The sequence below is a fragment of the Puma concolor genome, chromosome B1, assembly GCF_028749965.1.
Source record: "Puma concolor isolate L17-30 chromosome B1, mPumCon1.1.hap2, whole genome shotgun sequence".
NCBI classification, from domain to species: Eukaryota; Metazoa; Chordata; class Mammalia; order Carnivora; family Felidae; genus Puma; species Puma concolor.
Genome location: NC_141670.1, coordinates 80,651,608 through 80,668,382, shown reverse-complemented (window position 1 = coordinate 80,668,382; position 16,775 = coordinate 80,651,608). Strand labels below are relative to the sequence as shown.

The 16,775-nt window shown below is 40.2% G+C and overlaps 1 long non-coding RNA gene across 1 annotated transcript; it reads right to left on the bottom strand.

Moving 5' to 3' along the window:
- Positions 1 to 261: 261 nt before the first annotated feature.
- Positions 262 to 13,976, bottom strand: LOC147581719 (uncharacterized). The gene is made up of 3 exons (XR_015250185.1): positions 13,942 to 13,976; positions 10,340 to 10,486; positions 262 to 1,385 (listed from the first exon to the last, which is right to left on the bottom strand). It is a non-coding gene; the product is annotated as an uncharacterized LOC147581719 (long non-coding RNA).
- Between the last annotated feature and the right edge of the window lie 2,799 nt (positions 13,977 to 16,775).

The window sequence follows — 16,775 nt, the reverse complement described above, 5'->3', positions numbered from 1 at the left end:
AACACAGACATCTAATTCAAAAAACACTGCAAAAGACAGAGAAGATCTGTGCTTTAGACAAGGGTTGTGAGAGTTTCTGAATTGTTAGTACTTCAAAGCTTCATTCTATTACACTATATACAACTCAACCATAACTTATTTTTCAGTTTTCCTTGGGACTAAACAATGCTTAAAACAACTACCAGACCACCTGCCAAATTTTATTTTTTTTAATTTGTATATTCATTTTCTTGTGCAATTTCAGTTTTCTGGAGTCAACTACAGAAATGATTTATGATTTACTCTGGTAAATTTCCACAGCTTTGTGTAAAGAAAAACTCAAAAGCATTTTGGCAAAAGAATTATGTGCTGCCAAACATACAATGTATGCATCAGGTTCAGAATGTTGGGAGGCAGATTCAAAGGAAAAACTGTTCCCACCATCTTTCCAGAAGAAATCTTTGCAAACATGGCTAACTAAGAATTGATGTAACCTAGTATTTCTAAGTTATTTGGTTTTTAGTCAGGAAATACGTTCAATTGAGTAACAAAGGAGAGAAAACAAAACCCACAAGACTCTCTTTGGAGTTAAGTCATCCAAACCATTGGTTTTACCAAGTAGCAAAAACAACCACATTAATACAGTTCTCATCTTCTCATTGCTAAGTGATTTTCTGCATTCCATACACTGTTGGTACACATTTTACATAAAAACTCTTTTAAGGTTTAAAGATCTCAGTTCCCACAGTCAGTGGTGCAATGGTCCAAACTCAAACTCTAATTGTAGTGTCTGGATAACCACAAATGAAAATATTTCACAGTTTGTCCCAATTAATCAAAGGAACACTTGATCTAAGATTGAACCCCAGCACCCATGGTCATACACAATCTCTTTAGCGAACATAATCTTACTAATCAGCAAGAATTTACAGTGTAATTTTTGTGATTTTTAATTTTTATTTTTTATGCAAGTGTTTTCAGAAATAAAAGGAGTCCATCTCAGGCAGCATAGAAAGCTGGTATCTTTCCCAATGACTATGGGAATCTTTGGGAAAGTGTGGTGAGAGTTCATCATCAAATAAATTTTAACATCTCAGTGAGTGATTTTCAAATTTCAGTATATAGCAGAACTGCTGTGGTTAAGTTGAAGCATCTCTAATTTTAGTTCCACAGGTGGTGATTCAGATGCCCATCCAAGCTTTAGAACCACTGATCTAGATTGTACAATCAGGATCTCTCCTAGATTTTATCCTAGGAATTATCTTTTAATATAGCTTACCTTATTAAATCGGGATTAAAAGTCTATCCTTAATTCTATGACTGCTCATCCCTTGTCTTCTCTGTACATGATCGATTGCTCTCTGGTTTTCAGCAACAACTCACTGTCTGGCTAAGTCTCCCTGATCCTAGGGAGAGAAAGGAAGGGGTCAGCTCCACCAGAGGGAAACCCTGTGGATGAGTGAGACCTGAATTCAATTAACTTAGTTCAATGATATCTCCATTTCCTTAGAGAAAAAGAACATGTCTAGCCCTCATATAAACTGCTGTAACAGCTGGATCTAGATGAAATACATGACATCGCTTCCCCTCTGGAAGATCCTAGTTCTTCAGAAAATACCGTGGGAAATCTGCTGACAATTTCCTGTAGCCTGACCAACACTAATTCCCAGTGATGTCAACCATTTCCTCTCCGTGTGGTTTTGCAAAGCCCTTTGTCATGGCAAAATCTGTTCTTCAGGAGAATTTGCTAAGATATATTTTGCTCTTGCTATATCTCATGCCCAGAGAAGTGCCCAAGCATAGTAGGCACACAATAAGTACCTGTTAAACGAATGGTCTCCTGCCACATACAGTGTGTGCTCTTTATCATCATCAAGGACATAATAAACTCAGTACACAGAACTCTGCAAAATAACAAGGCAGCTATCTTTGTGCATAATTGATCTACCACAGAGTTGACTTCCATTTTATATACATATTTATCATTGAAACTTGTCTTAAATACAACATTATTCAGATTTCTTACCTGTACCATAGTTCAATTGATATGATACCAGATTTTTTAGTATTGGTTTACAAATTTAGTCCATCTGATACCGGCTAATATGAGATGGCCCTAGAATTTACCCTAATATATTCTGAAGCATGATCACATTCATGAAAGACTCTCTATCCTTAAATATACAAGCAGAATCCTAGTGTAACCCTCTGCCATCTGAATAGTGTTGTCGTTTCTGAAATGGTCAGGTTTTCCAGGATGGGCACCTCCTGTCTCCTACTGACTCAGCGAATGAGTGCTCCTTCTACATATATTACAACAGAAAGTCTGTTCTATTTATATAAAGCTTAGATTACATGAATTGAAGCTGTTTTACTTATGCAGGGTTAGACTCTATCCAATAAAAATGATCTCTAAAAGTTGTCTATCAATCAAATTTTGTAAATTGAATTATAATCTAAATCACTGGGGGAATTTGTCAGTTGATGTGAGCCTATGATATTGCCTTTTGTAAACTGACAAAAAAGGAAATGTAATTATAAAAGTAAATTGTTTTACTACCAACAAATTTGTCGTTTTTGTTATTAAAGTAATGTTTTGTTTCAGCAGCTTGAGAAGGCCCTTTTGGATATGGTTCATGTCTTAAAGGAGAGACTAGGGCATTTATAAAAAACACAGATGAGGGACCTGAGTGGCTCAGTTAGTTAAGGGTCTGACTCTTGATTTCTACTCAGGTCATGATCACACAGTTCATGAGATCAAGCTGTGCTAACAATGCAGAGACTGCTTGGGATTCTCTCTCTCCCTCTCTCTCTCTGTCTCTCTCTCTCTGCCCCCCCCCCTTTCTGGAAATAAATATTAAAAAATAATAAGATAAAAAACACATATATTTACCAGCCAAGTGAATTCTCCCTAAATTCTTTCTTCCACTGAAAAGACATTTATTGAAATGCTAAGCCAAACGTTAAACAATAGAGAACTGGACAGTCACAGCTCCTGCCTTTATAAAGTTTACATTCAAGAAGGAAATGTGAACATTAAGAAAATACTTACAAGTACAACAGGCGCTAAGAGAAATCCAGATTGATATTGGGATATTTAAAATGATGTCTTCAAGCCCTGCCAGGGGATACCTCATTTAGGCTGAGGCCCAAACAATGAATGACAATGCCAAGCAAAGTAAGAAGAACTAAGAAACACTGGGTTCAGAGGCAACAAACACAGATTGTTATGTAAAAGGAATTGAACGAAGCCCAGTGAGGCCAATGTAGAGAAGTGATGCGAAAGGAGGGAGAAGTTGGCAGGGGAGGCTGAAGGTATGGTTAGGACTCAGCTTGTGGAGGTCCATGCCACCATGTGAGATGTTTGAGACTTTGTTGTGAGAACAGGAGAAAACCACCGAACGGGGTAAAGCAGGTATTATGGTAATGATTTCATGAACACACGTCAAGCCCAACACTTGGCCAATTCTCACTAGAGCCATCTGTTGCAGTCTAACGTGACTTCTGAGGGCCAGGGCCAGAGGCATACAGGGCTGACATGCAGACAGTTGATTTTAGGCAGTGAGCCCAAAGAACATGTACCTAAATAGCTGAAAGTGTACATACTAGTGTGGAATAAGACAGCCCCAGTGGTGAGCAAGAGGCACTTGTGCAGCTGAGGCAGGTGCCGTTAAGCTAATGGTATCCTGTAGCTGACTGGAACAGCAAAGCTGAAATTAAAAGATGGGATAAGAACATGTGAGGCAGGGGCACCTAGGCAGCTCAGTAGGTTAAATGTCTGACTTTGGCTCAGGTCATGATCTCACGGTTTGTAGGTTCGAGCCCTGTGTCAGGCTCTGTGCTGACAGCTCGGAGCCTGGACTCTGCTTCAGATTCTGTGTCTCCCTCTCTCTCTGCCCCTCCCCTGCTTGCTCTCTCTCTCTCTGGCAAAATAATAAACATTAAAAAAATAAAAATAGGGGCGCCTGGGTGGCGCAGTCGGTTAAGCGTCCAACTTCGGCCAGGTCACGATCTCGCGTTCTGTGAGTTCGAGCCCCGCGTCAGACTCTGGGCTGATGGCTCAGAGCCTGGAGCCTGTTTCCGATTCTGTGACTCCCTCTCTCTCTGCCCCTCCCCCGTTCATGCTCTGTCTCTCTCTGTCCCAAAAATAAATAAAAAACGTTGAAAAATAAAATAAAATAAAATAAAATAAAATAAAATAAAATAAAAATAATAAAAACCATGTGAGGCAGGACATGAGAAGCATCAGATTTGCCACCCAATGTACCATTCCCTCAAGAGCTGGCTATAAACCTGAAATTATTTATCATCTAAATGCAGAACCCACGTAAAGCATTTGGAGAACAGGTACTGGAGAGGAGAACTGGTCCTTTAGTGTCTAGTTCCATTTACAACCAATGCTTTTATCTTTCTGAATAACACCACGTGCCGGACTCTGTGCAAACACTTTACAATGTCACATTTAATCCTTCCAACAATCCTATGAGGGGGTGCTGTCATTCTAACTGTATCATTTATCTATTGCTGCAGAGCAAATTATCCCAAATTCAGTAGCTGAAAACAATAAACATTTATTATGTCTCTCGGTTCCTGCATGTCAGAAACTGGGGAAAATCTGACTGGGTGTTTCCAGCTCAGATTGTCTCACAAGGTTACAGTCAAGACATTGGCCAAGTTTGCAGACATCTGAAGGCTTCACTGGGCCTGAGTATGTGCATCCAAGACAGCTCACTTATATGGTGCTCTCTGTATGCAGAAAACCTCAGCTCCTGCCAGGTGGGCTGTTCCTCAGACTGCTGGACTATCCTCACAACATGGCCACTAGCTTTCCCCAGACTGAGCAATCCAAGAGAAAGGGCAAGGCAGAAGCCACAGTGTCTCTGATTACCTAGCCTCAGAAGTCCCACACCATCATTTCCACAGTAACAAGTCAACCTTATTCAACATGGGAAGAGACCACACATGTCACGAATACTAGGAGGCAGGGATCACTGGGGCCATCTTGGAGGCCAGATGCCACAGTCACAATATTACACATGGAGTTACTGGGGCCCAGAGAGCTAAACTGACTTTCCTAAGTCACACAGTAAGTTGAACTGGGTTCTCTCTGACTGTAACTCTTATGTCTTCAGTCACTGCACTATACTGCCTCTTTAAGTAAACTGGTACTTAAAGCCAAAGATATTGAACCACACAGGGAAATATTTAATCTAAAATAATATTGAGAAAAAAAACCTGGGGACTACCAACAGACTTAATTTGGCATGGATTTCTGGCTCCAGCTGTCTTCTGTAGAGACTAAATGGTCAGATTTATAAACACAGATGTACTTGTGCCAGAATTAATCGAACACTGCATGGCATCATGTAAAAAAAAAAGGGGGGGCACAATCTGAAAAGTTTAATTTAGTAAAATAAACTGACTTCAAAGCAGCCCAAATCATTTCAATACTACCCAGGAGAAGGAGAAGGAAGAGAAGGAAAAGGAGGAGAGGAGGAGGAGGAAGACAATGATTAAGGACATGACAGACGTATATAACCATTCTGTCCTTGCTACAGGATGGGGGCAAGGATTGGTTTCTTCTTTGTATTTACAAGGCATGGAAACCAAGGCCAGATGACTAACTGTTGCTATAAATCAACCAGGATGCCCAACTTGAGTACTCTGTGGAGATGCTTGGGTTACAGTTCTCAGCAGTGCAGTGCTGTGCAATTAAAGCAAAATGTGAAAGCTGTGGAGCAAATAGGTGTACTAAAGGATGTTCTCCACCTGTACCTATGTGGTATCAACCCAGGGACCCCATCACATCCATTTAATGAAGTATCAGTACTGGAGTAGAAAGATAAAAGGAACAACATTTACATTCTGTGGTCCAGGCAATATCAAACACATTGATACTTAAGTCACATACAGAAAACATAGGGACAATATTCTCGGTGTAGAGTGAAACTGTATTCTCATGACCTCCTTAATCATCACACAAGCCCTGGCTTAGGCTGCCTCTCACGCATCTCCAGGCCCTCCTGCCAGTGGAGAAAGCCAGGGTGTAATCCGTCCCAGTTCTCACTGAGGAGTCTGTCAATCTCACTCTCCACACTTCTCACAGACCTGTCCCCATCATCTTCCACTACCAGAACAATGCCCCATTGTTTAGTGTAAGTAACAATCTTAGAGCTTCATGTACTGGTTCTTTTCAACCACAGCCCTTGTGAAAGCTTTTGCTCTCTGTATTTCCTTCTCTTTTATGAAAGTTAACAAAAAGCAGCATATCATGGGCTGAGATCCATGCAGCAAATTGAAGCCATTCCACACTCAACGGTTTCCAGCAGTTTTTCCTATCTGCAGACCAGGCCTACAAACTCAAATCATTTTCATTCATTTAAACTTCTGTTACAAAGCTTTAGGGATGGAATAAATTAGCCAGCTCATCTTTCCCTCAATTTCATAAAAGCACAGAGTACCATTTCTTTAAAGAGCATTTCATGGAATAGACATCATTTCTTGCAGTAGAGCAGCCTGATAAACAGGGTAAGGGATTGCAACAGTGTTCAACAAGATTTGAAAGGAACGTTGAACAAAAAGTGGTAGGGGTTCTGCCCCAATAAAGCACTTTGAACTTTCCAAGGTCTTTGATCTTAAAAAGTGAAACTTTGGTACATCACTATAACAGCCTCCCAGAATATTTCTAGTATTTTTTTCCTGAGAAAATGGAATCTCCAAAACATTAACTAACAAACATAAATCTTATCAACTGCTTTCCATCCCATTTCCCTGTCCCATACCATTTCAGATATACTCATGTTAACCCTAAGAGATATCCATACTGTTATAAAGGATGGATACACTAATGTGGAAGGACAAAATAGTTCCACAGAAAAACTCCAAATCAATCATAAGACAACCACAAAAACAAGAGTTTTTAACTTGAGCTCTTTGAGTCAGGGGGCACTGGAAGGAGGGATTCAAGAGGGGGGAAAAAGAAGCAAAACCGACAGGGCTTCTGAAGAACAATGGAGACCTGTTCCAAGCAATTAAACTTGAAAATCAACTTTGGTTCCCACCTAAAGCCAGGAATATCTATGAACTCCTTCCCACAGCACCAGAAGTAAGTGGATATAATGTGATACAATGAAGCTTAAGCTCTGGGGTCCCTCACTTTCATGGGTCCCTTCCAAGAACATCTCTGTTCCTATTTTTATATTTGTAATTTTGAGTTCTTTTTTCTTACACGGGGCCTCCCAAACTATTTAAGATCTAGGGCCCTTAAAATTTGGATTCATTTCTGCACCACACATTTTTAGAAGTATCCCTTCATCATTTCTACAAATATAAGCAAAAGCAAAGAGAAACAAAAATAACTAAAGCATTTAAAGACACTTAGAGCTGGTTACCCAGTGGCTATGCTTGAAATCCTTCCAAGGTTTCCCATGATATTTTGAACAAAATCCAAACTCTAGTGGTTTGCAAAGGCCTCCATGATCTGGCTCCTTCTTCAATTCCAAGTCATTCCACTCTCCCCATAATCCCCCGTATGACCTCCAGTCACACTGTCCTCCTTGTAACTCGTCTACATCGTCAACCTCTTTCCCATCTCACGTCCTTTCCCTATTGTTTCTGCTATTGAACCTCTCTTTCTCCCCCTTGTCACATTGCTGGTACCATGCTGTTTTAGGGTTCTCTGGCCCTCTCTGATGGCTAAGATATCATGTTCTGTATCTCCTCATCCCCACCCTTGGGTTCTCTATCATATTCTCTTCCCCTGTAGCCTTTTATACAAGTTATTGCCTTTTTTTTTTTTTTTTTTTTTTTTTTTTTTTTTTTGCCTGTTTGATAACTGCCTATCTCTGCAATCCTGCAACTTCCATCAGGACAACAACGGTGCTTACTTTGTCTACCACTATGGATCCAGCCACTTGGGTCAGTGCCTAGTTTACAGTGGATGCCCCATAAAAATGTGAGCAAAGGATGGTGAATGAGTCATGCAACACAGTTAATCTTCCCGTTAACTTAATCCTTTAAAGCACAGAAACCAATGATAGTAATAATAGTAATAACAATTTTGGTGAGAATCTTTCCATGTCTTTGTAAATGGACTACTTGAATGTAATATAACATTTTTCTGGCAACTCGGGGCTAAAATAATGAACAGTAAATATGATGCCTTGTAGCCAAGGAATGCTGTCCTTGGAGATTTTTTTTTAATGTTTATTTATTTATATTTGAGAGACAGACAGCGAGTGAGCCAGCACGAACAGGGGAGGGGCAGAGAGAGAGGAAGACAGAGAATCCCAAGCAGGACCTGCACTGCCAGCACAGAGCCCCACACAGAGCTCAATCCCATGAACTGTGAGATCCTGACCTGAGCTGAAACCAAGAATCGGACACTTTACTGACTGAGCCACCCAGGAGCCCCTGTTCTTGGAGATTATTGATACAAATCAGTTATTTCTGGCGCTCATATGTCAGAAATTGCTATAATTTTTTAATTTTTGTGTCTGCTTTCCTTGGTTCTTCTGCTTTGGTCACTGTTAGGCTGTCAAATCATCTTCTTGAGCTTCTCAAAGAACCTTCCTTAAGCAACTCACAATCTCGTCCTACTTCATGCTACTTTAATCTGCTTATTGGAAAGTATTAAAACTGGAAAGTAGATAACAATCATGGAGAGATGTATGCAAAGTAATGGTAGACAAGACCCTCAAATGTCCGTTAGTGAATTCAGTGAGTACAGTGGCACTTATTTTAGCCACTCAAGACAATCTTTACTTGGTAACTGTAATCTGGATGGAATGTAAGCCAGGTAAGCCACCCCTGATTATTGTATGGCTAAAATGCTGTAGCCCCTGAAAACACTGTTGTCTCAAACACCCTACTATCAGGGCTTCTGGGTGTCTCAGTCGGTTGAGTGTTTGACTTAATTTTAGCTCAGGTCATGAGACCAGGCTCGTGGGATCAAGCCCCAGGTCAGGCTCTGTACTGAACATGGAGTCCGCTTAACATTCTCTCAGGACACCTGGGTGGCTCAGTCTGTTGAGCGCCCAACTCGTGATCAGCACCTACTCAGGTCATGATCTTACCGTTTGTGAGTTCGAGTCCCGAGCCTGGCTCTGGACTGACAGTGCAGAGCCTGCTTGGGATTTTCTTTCTGTCTCTCTCTCTCTCTCTCTCTGGCCCTTCCTGTCTTTCAAAATAAATAAACATTTAAAAAAAGAGAGAGAGAGACTCTCTTTCTCTCTGTTCTTGCCCTGCTCGCTGTCTCTAAAAACAAAAACAAAAATAAGCCACTCAACTCTCAATACTTCTGGCCACCACGTATGTGAGGGTTTTTCCCCACCAAGCAATTCTAAGTGACTATGGACACCTAATGGGTGTCCTATGATTCAATTCAATTCTGACACCATCTACCTGGAAAAAGCACCAGATCCCACAGGTTAAGGGCTCTGTCCAATAAGACTGCCTTCATTTCACATGCCAATCACAAGCCCAGGTTGTCACCTGTACCTCTAACTCACCAGCTATAAATTAGAGGCTCCCACAACCCCCTCCTCAGGTTCAGTATTTCACTAGCATGGCTCACAGAACTCAGGAAAACCATAAACCTACTAAACTACCAGTTTATCATGAAAGGATACAACTCAGGACAGCCATAAGGAAGAGACACATTGGGCAGGTTTATGGGAACCGAGCTTCCATATCCACTCCAAGCACACCACGCTCTCCGCATCTCCATGCATTCACTATCCTGGAAACTCCCCAAAGCCAGTATTTTTAGGGATTTTTATGGAGACTTCCTTACTCAGGCATGATGGATTAAATCCTTGGCCACTGATGACTAATTTAACATCAAGCCCCTCCCACCTCTCCAGAGGTCAAGTTCCAAACTTCTAATCACCTGGTTGGTTCCCCTGACAACAAGCCTCCATCCCAGAGTTAAGGGGCTTTCCAAAAATCACCTCATTAACAAACTCAGGTTGAAAGGGGCTCGTTATGAAAAACAAGACCCTCATTTAACCTTCATCTCCCTGGCACTATCTGAGGACTGGAGGACAAAAGGCCAAACATTAAAACAAAAAAGGGCGCCGCCGCGCTCTTATCACTTAAGAAATTACAATGGCTTTAGGAGCCACATGCCAGGAAGATCAAGTATATATTTCTTCTTATAAATCACAGTATCACACCCCATACTCATTTGAGTTGTTTGCATGTCCCTTCTAAAAGAGGCAAGACAAATGCAAGCTTAAATACAAATGCAAATGTTACATAGAGAAATATATTTGGATTCTCTTGGAGAAAGGGAAAATCAAAGAAAAATATTATGCACCAGGAATACGAATTGAGAGTTAATAATTCAAAAAAAACATACCTGAAAGCGCAAAAGGATCTCGAGCTAAAATGAAACTGGAAGCTGTGAAACGGCAAATCTCACGCATGCGCGCTGGGAGGAACGGAACTCCACGCTGAGGCGAAGACTCCTCTCCTGATCAGTGAACGTCTGCGAAGCATCTCTGTCCTGCACAAGCCAATGAACTTAATGCTTGGACTCTGGCTGGACTTCCCTCTTGTTGCACTCCTTGCCCATGAATACAACCCACCCAAAAGCCTCCAAGGCTTCGTCTATAGCTTGCTGAAGCCTGCGTTCACCCAACTGCAGCTACTCTGCTATTCCCAGATAAACTCAATTTTAGCTAATTCGAGTTTGCCTCAGTGTACTTTTATAAATAACGAGTATTTTGTCAAAAGGATACTTTGACAAAAGTAATGGCAAAGGTCAACTGTAAAGTCAATTATACCTCAATAAAACAAAACAAACAAAAAACAGAGGGGAAAAAATTTTGTAGGCTCAATCATTTAAAAAGAAAAAACGTCAGGGGCGCCTGGATAGCTCAGTCGGTTAAGCCTCCGACTTCGGCTCAAGTCATGATCTCACGGTTTGTGAGTCTGAGCCCAGCTCGGGCTCTGTGCTGATAGTCCAGGGCCTGGAGCCTGCTTCGGATTCTGTGTCTCCCCTTCTCTCTGCCCCTTCCCCACTTGTGCTCTGTCTCTCTCTTTCTCTCAAAAATACATAAATGTAAATAAAAAATAATTAAAAAGAAAAAAGCCATAATCTGTAAAACATAATAGAGGTAATAGGAGTACATGATTAATAACATAAACCTACAAATTGCCACCCTGACCTTTGGTATGTATATCAAATTCTGTCTAACCTCCTAACTTGGAATCTTTGCTGGGCTTCTCTACCCTTTCCACTCTCCATTTGGTTAGCACCTACTTACCCTCCAGGTTTGAAAGCACTTTGAAAGTTACTTCCTCAGGGAACTCATCTTTTAATTTTTTTTTTTTTTCAATGTTTATTTATTTTTGGGACAGAGAGAGACAGAGCACGAACGGGGGAGGGGCAGAGAGAGAGGGAGACACAGAATCGGAAACAGGCTCCAGGCTCTGAGCCATCAGCCCAAAGCCCGACGCGGGGCTCGAACTCACGGACCGCGAGATCGTGACCTGGCTGAAGTCGGACGCTTAACTGACTGCGCCACCCAGGCGCCCCAGGGAACTCATCTTTTACCTCACACTAGCATCCTCTATTTTTCAATCAGATTATTTATATAATCATTGAATGTCCTGTACAAGACTGCATGTAATCTTTTTGAGGGCAGCACACATTGTTTTATTCTTTGCTCTCTTCCCAGAGCCTGATCTAATGCCTGCTAAATACTTTTAGTTTATTATGACTATGGGTAATAAATATATGTTGAATATGTTGAATGAATAACTGAATGAATGAATCCAGTCTCCAATATACTTGGAGAAGAGTGTCACTCTTCATGAGGAAGTCACCAATCAAAGAGTAAATAACCCCCTCTACTACATTTGCACAGCTCCATTCCCCATTCTGTGGAGGCCAGTATTTGACACCATAAAATGGAGAACAAAAAAATCTGTGACTTTGAGATTGCTTGTTTTGAACTCTATGAAGTTGGGAGTAAAAATAGAGCTTAAGAGATTCCAATGTGCACCTGACAATTTTATTTCTTTAAGTTTTCTCTTGGCCTAAACAGAGATGTAGACTAGTGGCTCTATCATTTCCAACAGACAAAGACCAAACTACTGGCATTACAAACGTAGTAAAAGTCCTGGGTAGAGAGTAATGTCATGGCAGTGATACTGGTTACTATGGAAGTTAAGGACTGTTATTAGTGAATTCTGTAGCGATTGCTCTGGAAAAGACACAGTGGGAGTTTACAGTTGCCCTTAGAAGCAAAAGCCTAATGTCCTCAGCTACAAATATAGATTATAGGAAATCAAACAGCTAGGAGAAATGTCAGAGATGTAAATTAAATTTGGGAGTTTATGAAAATGACTAGAATTTCTAGAATAACAAATGTGAAGTATAGAATTCTCCTTTGCTTATAAAAGGATATAGAAGAAAAATGGATTAGTTGGTTGATACCAGCCTTTTAGAAGTAATTAACCCACTGAAGCTGGGTCTATTATAAATAATATGATGGAGCACCTGGATGGCTGTCTGTTAAGCATCCAACTCTTGATTTCAACTCAGGTCATGATCTCACCATTCGAGAGTTTGAGCCCTGCATCGTGGCCTACTGACAGTGTGGAGCCTGTTCAGTGCAGAGGGATGCTTTCTCTCTCTCCCTCTTTCCCTGCCCATCCCCCACTTTCATGCACACTGTTTCAAAATAAATAAATTTCTAAAACAAACAAATAAATAAATAAATAAATAAATAAATAAATAAATAAATAAAATGACAATGGAACTGTCCTTGGAACATTACCAGCATTTTGTATAATTGCTAGAATTTGTCACAAATGCTTGTGATAAATTTTATGCAGTTGAGATCTCATTAAAAAAAAAAGCGTGAAACAAATACCTCTTTTTACATGTGAGATAATAATCTGGTATTAGCCAATAACGAAATAAATGATTTATTCCTCTATGAAGACTCCTTTCTGAGTTAGAAAGGAGGAATAGGTGAATTGGAATTAAAAATGAAAATATTAAATCTCTGATGGTGATTCACCATGGGCTCTTCCAGATGACTGTGAAAAGTGAGAAAAAGAATTCACTAAACAATAAGCATTTGAGCCCAGTATCACTCCTGGGAACTCGCTTCCACTCTTTGAACTAGTCCATTGTATAAGCTAATACCACAAATATTACCAGTGTGAAATGATCCCAACATTTGGTTTTCCAGTCTTTTCTAGCATGTGTTAACATCGTTCTCCCAAGTGAAAATTTATCTGATACTACAAAAGACACATTCTTGCATTTTTAAATGTTTTAATTGCTCCTTATCTCATTTCAAAAATGATTGAAGTAGCTTATAATAAATAAAAGTATGCAATAAGGAAGTCAAAAATGAAAGAGAAAACTAATTCTAAGAAATTGGAGGGGCTCCAGGTGGCTCAGTCAGTTGAACATCTGATTCTTGATTTCAGCTCAGGTCATGATCTCATGGTTTCATGAGTTTGAGCCCCACATTGGGCTCTGTGCTGACAGCACAGAACCTGCTTGAGATTCTCCCTCTCTCTCTGCCCCTCCCCTGCTCATACTCTCTGTTTTTTTCTCAAAAAAAAAAAAAAAATAGTGGGAAACAATTAAGTTAATATCAAAAATAAGCAATGATATTCAGTTCAACTCAGCTTTCTAGAAGCCAAACTAAACAAAGGTCAATGGTGAATTACACATTTCTTATCTGAACAAAAAATATATATTGTTGATTTAGAATGTGCAACTTCTAAGCAAGATGTATGGCACTGCTCCTTCTACAAATGACTTTAGACAACATGGTAAACAATCCACAAGTAACTCCTATTCAGATGCTGTTCATATGTTCACTAATACAGTCATCCCCACTTATCCATAGGGGATATGTCCCAAGACCCCCACTGGATGCCTGAAATTGCAGACAGTGAACCCTATATATGTTTTTTCCTGTACATACAAACCTATAATAAAGTTTAATTTAGAAATAAGGCCTAGAAAGAGATTAACAACAATTAACTAAGACTAAAAATAGAACAATTATAACAAAACACCATAATGTGAAAGTTATGTAAATGTGGCATCTCTCTTTCTCAAAATATCTAATTGTACTGTACCTGTCCTTCTTCTCAGGATAATGTAAGATGATAAAATGCCTATATGATGAGATGAAGTGAGGTGAATGAAATAGGCATTGTGAGATTGTGACATAGTGTTAGGCTATTAAGGACCTTATGATGATATGTCAGAAGAAGGATCATGTGCTTTTGGACCATGGTTGACCAAGGGTGATACAAACTGCAGAAAGCAAAACCTCAGATAAGAGAGGACTACTGCATATACCTACATATTAGTAAATTATTTCTGTATGCATTATAAATATGCTATATATACACACATGCGCATTTCTGAGTTGTAGCTTATATATACCTACAGAAATATTCCCATACATTGCAATAAACTAAATGTTTGTGTCCCCTTGAATTTCATATGTTGAAATCCTAACCTCCCAAGCGATGGCATTAGGAGGTGAAGCCTTTGGGAGGTGATTAGGTCATGGGGTGGGGCCCTCAGAAATGAAATCCCTGCCCCTATAAAAGAGACTCCAGAGAGTTCTCTTGCCCTTTTCCCACCACATGAGGAAACAAAGAGAAATTAGCAATCTGCAAAACAGAAGAGCACTCTCACCAGAACCCAAGCATGCTGGCACCCTGATCTCAGACTTCAATCCTCCAGATTTGTGAGAAATAAATTTCTGTTGTTTATAAGCCAGCAAATTTATGGTATTTTCTTATGGAAGCCTGAATGAAGAGACACATACACACATACTGACACATAGGAAGTAACTCAAGAATGTGCTTCTCTAAAGAGACAATGTAATAGGCTTGAGTAGACTCTTGCCAATGATGGCCACAACAATTCCTCCCATCCCTGTATGCTAACACTTTGCAATGTGTCTTTGTCATTTTCTCATAAAGTAGTGGAGTATATTTCTCCTTCCTTTAAATCTGGGCTGGTCCTGTGAGCAGCCTGAACCAACAGAAGTGATGGTGTGTGATTTGCTAGCCCGGGTTTCAAGAGGCCCTGTTCCAGCTATCATGTTCTAGCAACAAGACTGCCACCACATGCAGAAGCACAGGCAGAGCGTGCACCTAGTAGACAAAAATAATGGGATATTTTGTAGCTTAACCAGTCTAAGACCATTAATTTGGCTGAGAGCCAATCAGCCCAGTCAGGAATTTTTTAGCAGCAGACTCACATTACAAAAAAAAAAATACTAAAATTGAATGTAAATGTTTCTGGTCTGGCAGCTTTCCTCCAGGGAGTAACTCAAGGATCCAGACTCCTTCTATGTTGTGACACTATCATCAACATATGAGGAAGAGAGAGAGAGTGAGAAGTTGGTATCCCAGACATTTCACCATCTCTGCCTGTAAGGGACATATACCACTTGTACACATACTCCATTGGTCAGAACTAGTCAGGTGACCCCACCTGGAAATAAGGGGGCTGGGAAGTATGATCCCGGCATGAGCAGCTCCTTCCAGAAACAATGCTATGAGAGGCGTGAATCCTAGGTGGTTCACTAGCTGTCTCCATCACATCTGTGAACAGAGACACAAAATTTCAGATGAATTTAAAGTAAATCAGTATGAGAAACTAAAGAGTGATAGGGACTGATTTTTAAATAGGATAACCACTGAGGGCATTGGTGGAGGTGACATTTAAATAAAGGCATGAAGTGAGGGGCACCTGGGTGGCTCAGTCAATTGAGTGTCCAACTTCATCTCAGGTCATGATCTTATGGCTTGTGAGTTTGAGCCCCACATTGGACTTGCTGAGCTGAAGCTACTGTCAGCAGGGAACCTGCTTCAGATCCTCTGGCCTCCTCTCTTTGCCCCTCCCCCGTTTGTGCTCTCTCTCCCTTTCTCTCTCTCTCAAAAATAAATAAACATATAAAAAGAAAGAAAAAAGAAAGAAAGAAAGAAAGAAAGAAAGAAAGAAAGAAAGAAAGAAAGAAGAAATAAAAAAGAAAGAAAGAAAGACAAACATGAAAAGAGGGAGATATTTAAGTTATCTAGGGAAGTTGTGTCTGATACAGAAAAAACAGCAACTGCAAGGCCCTGAAGCAGATATGTTTGATGTGTTTAAGGCAGGGGTTGGTGAACTTTTTGTGTAAAGGATCATATAGTCAATACATTAGATCTCTGTTACAACTACTCAGCTCTATATTATACTATAAAACCAGCCATATACAACATATAAATGAATGTGTGTGGCTATCATCCAATAAAACTTTATTTACAAAAACAGGCAACAGGACAGATTTGGTCATAGGCCATAATTTGTCATCCTCTAGTTTAAGGAAAAGCAAGGAAGGCAAATTTCTTCTCAGAAATTTGAATAGTGGGCAAGGGGGCTAGCAGAGGATAGTGAATTTGGACAGGAAACCAAGTGTTAAATCAAATGGAGCTTTACAGGTTATACTTATTGAAGGGTTTGGATTAATTCCAATGGCTTGAGAAAACAGTGGGAAGATTTTTAAATAGGGATGTAAAAAGTTCTGATTTACATTGCAAAGGATGATTCTGGCTGCTATAAGCAATAAACCCTAGGGAAGTGAGAGTAGAAGCTGGCGGAACAGTTAGTAGCAGCTAGAGCTTATACTAAAGCTGAGGGTGGCTTCAATGCGTGGGTTAGCAGTGAAGACAGTAAATAGTTGCCAGGTTGGGGACCTTACTTGGAAGAACCAACAGGATTTGCTAATCAGACAAATGTCCTGTAGGGGGGCTTTTGA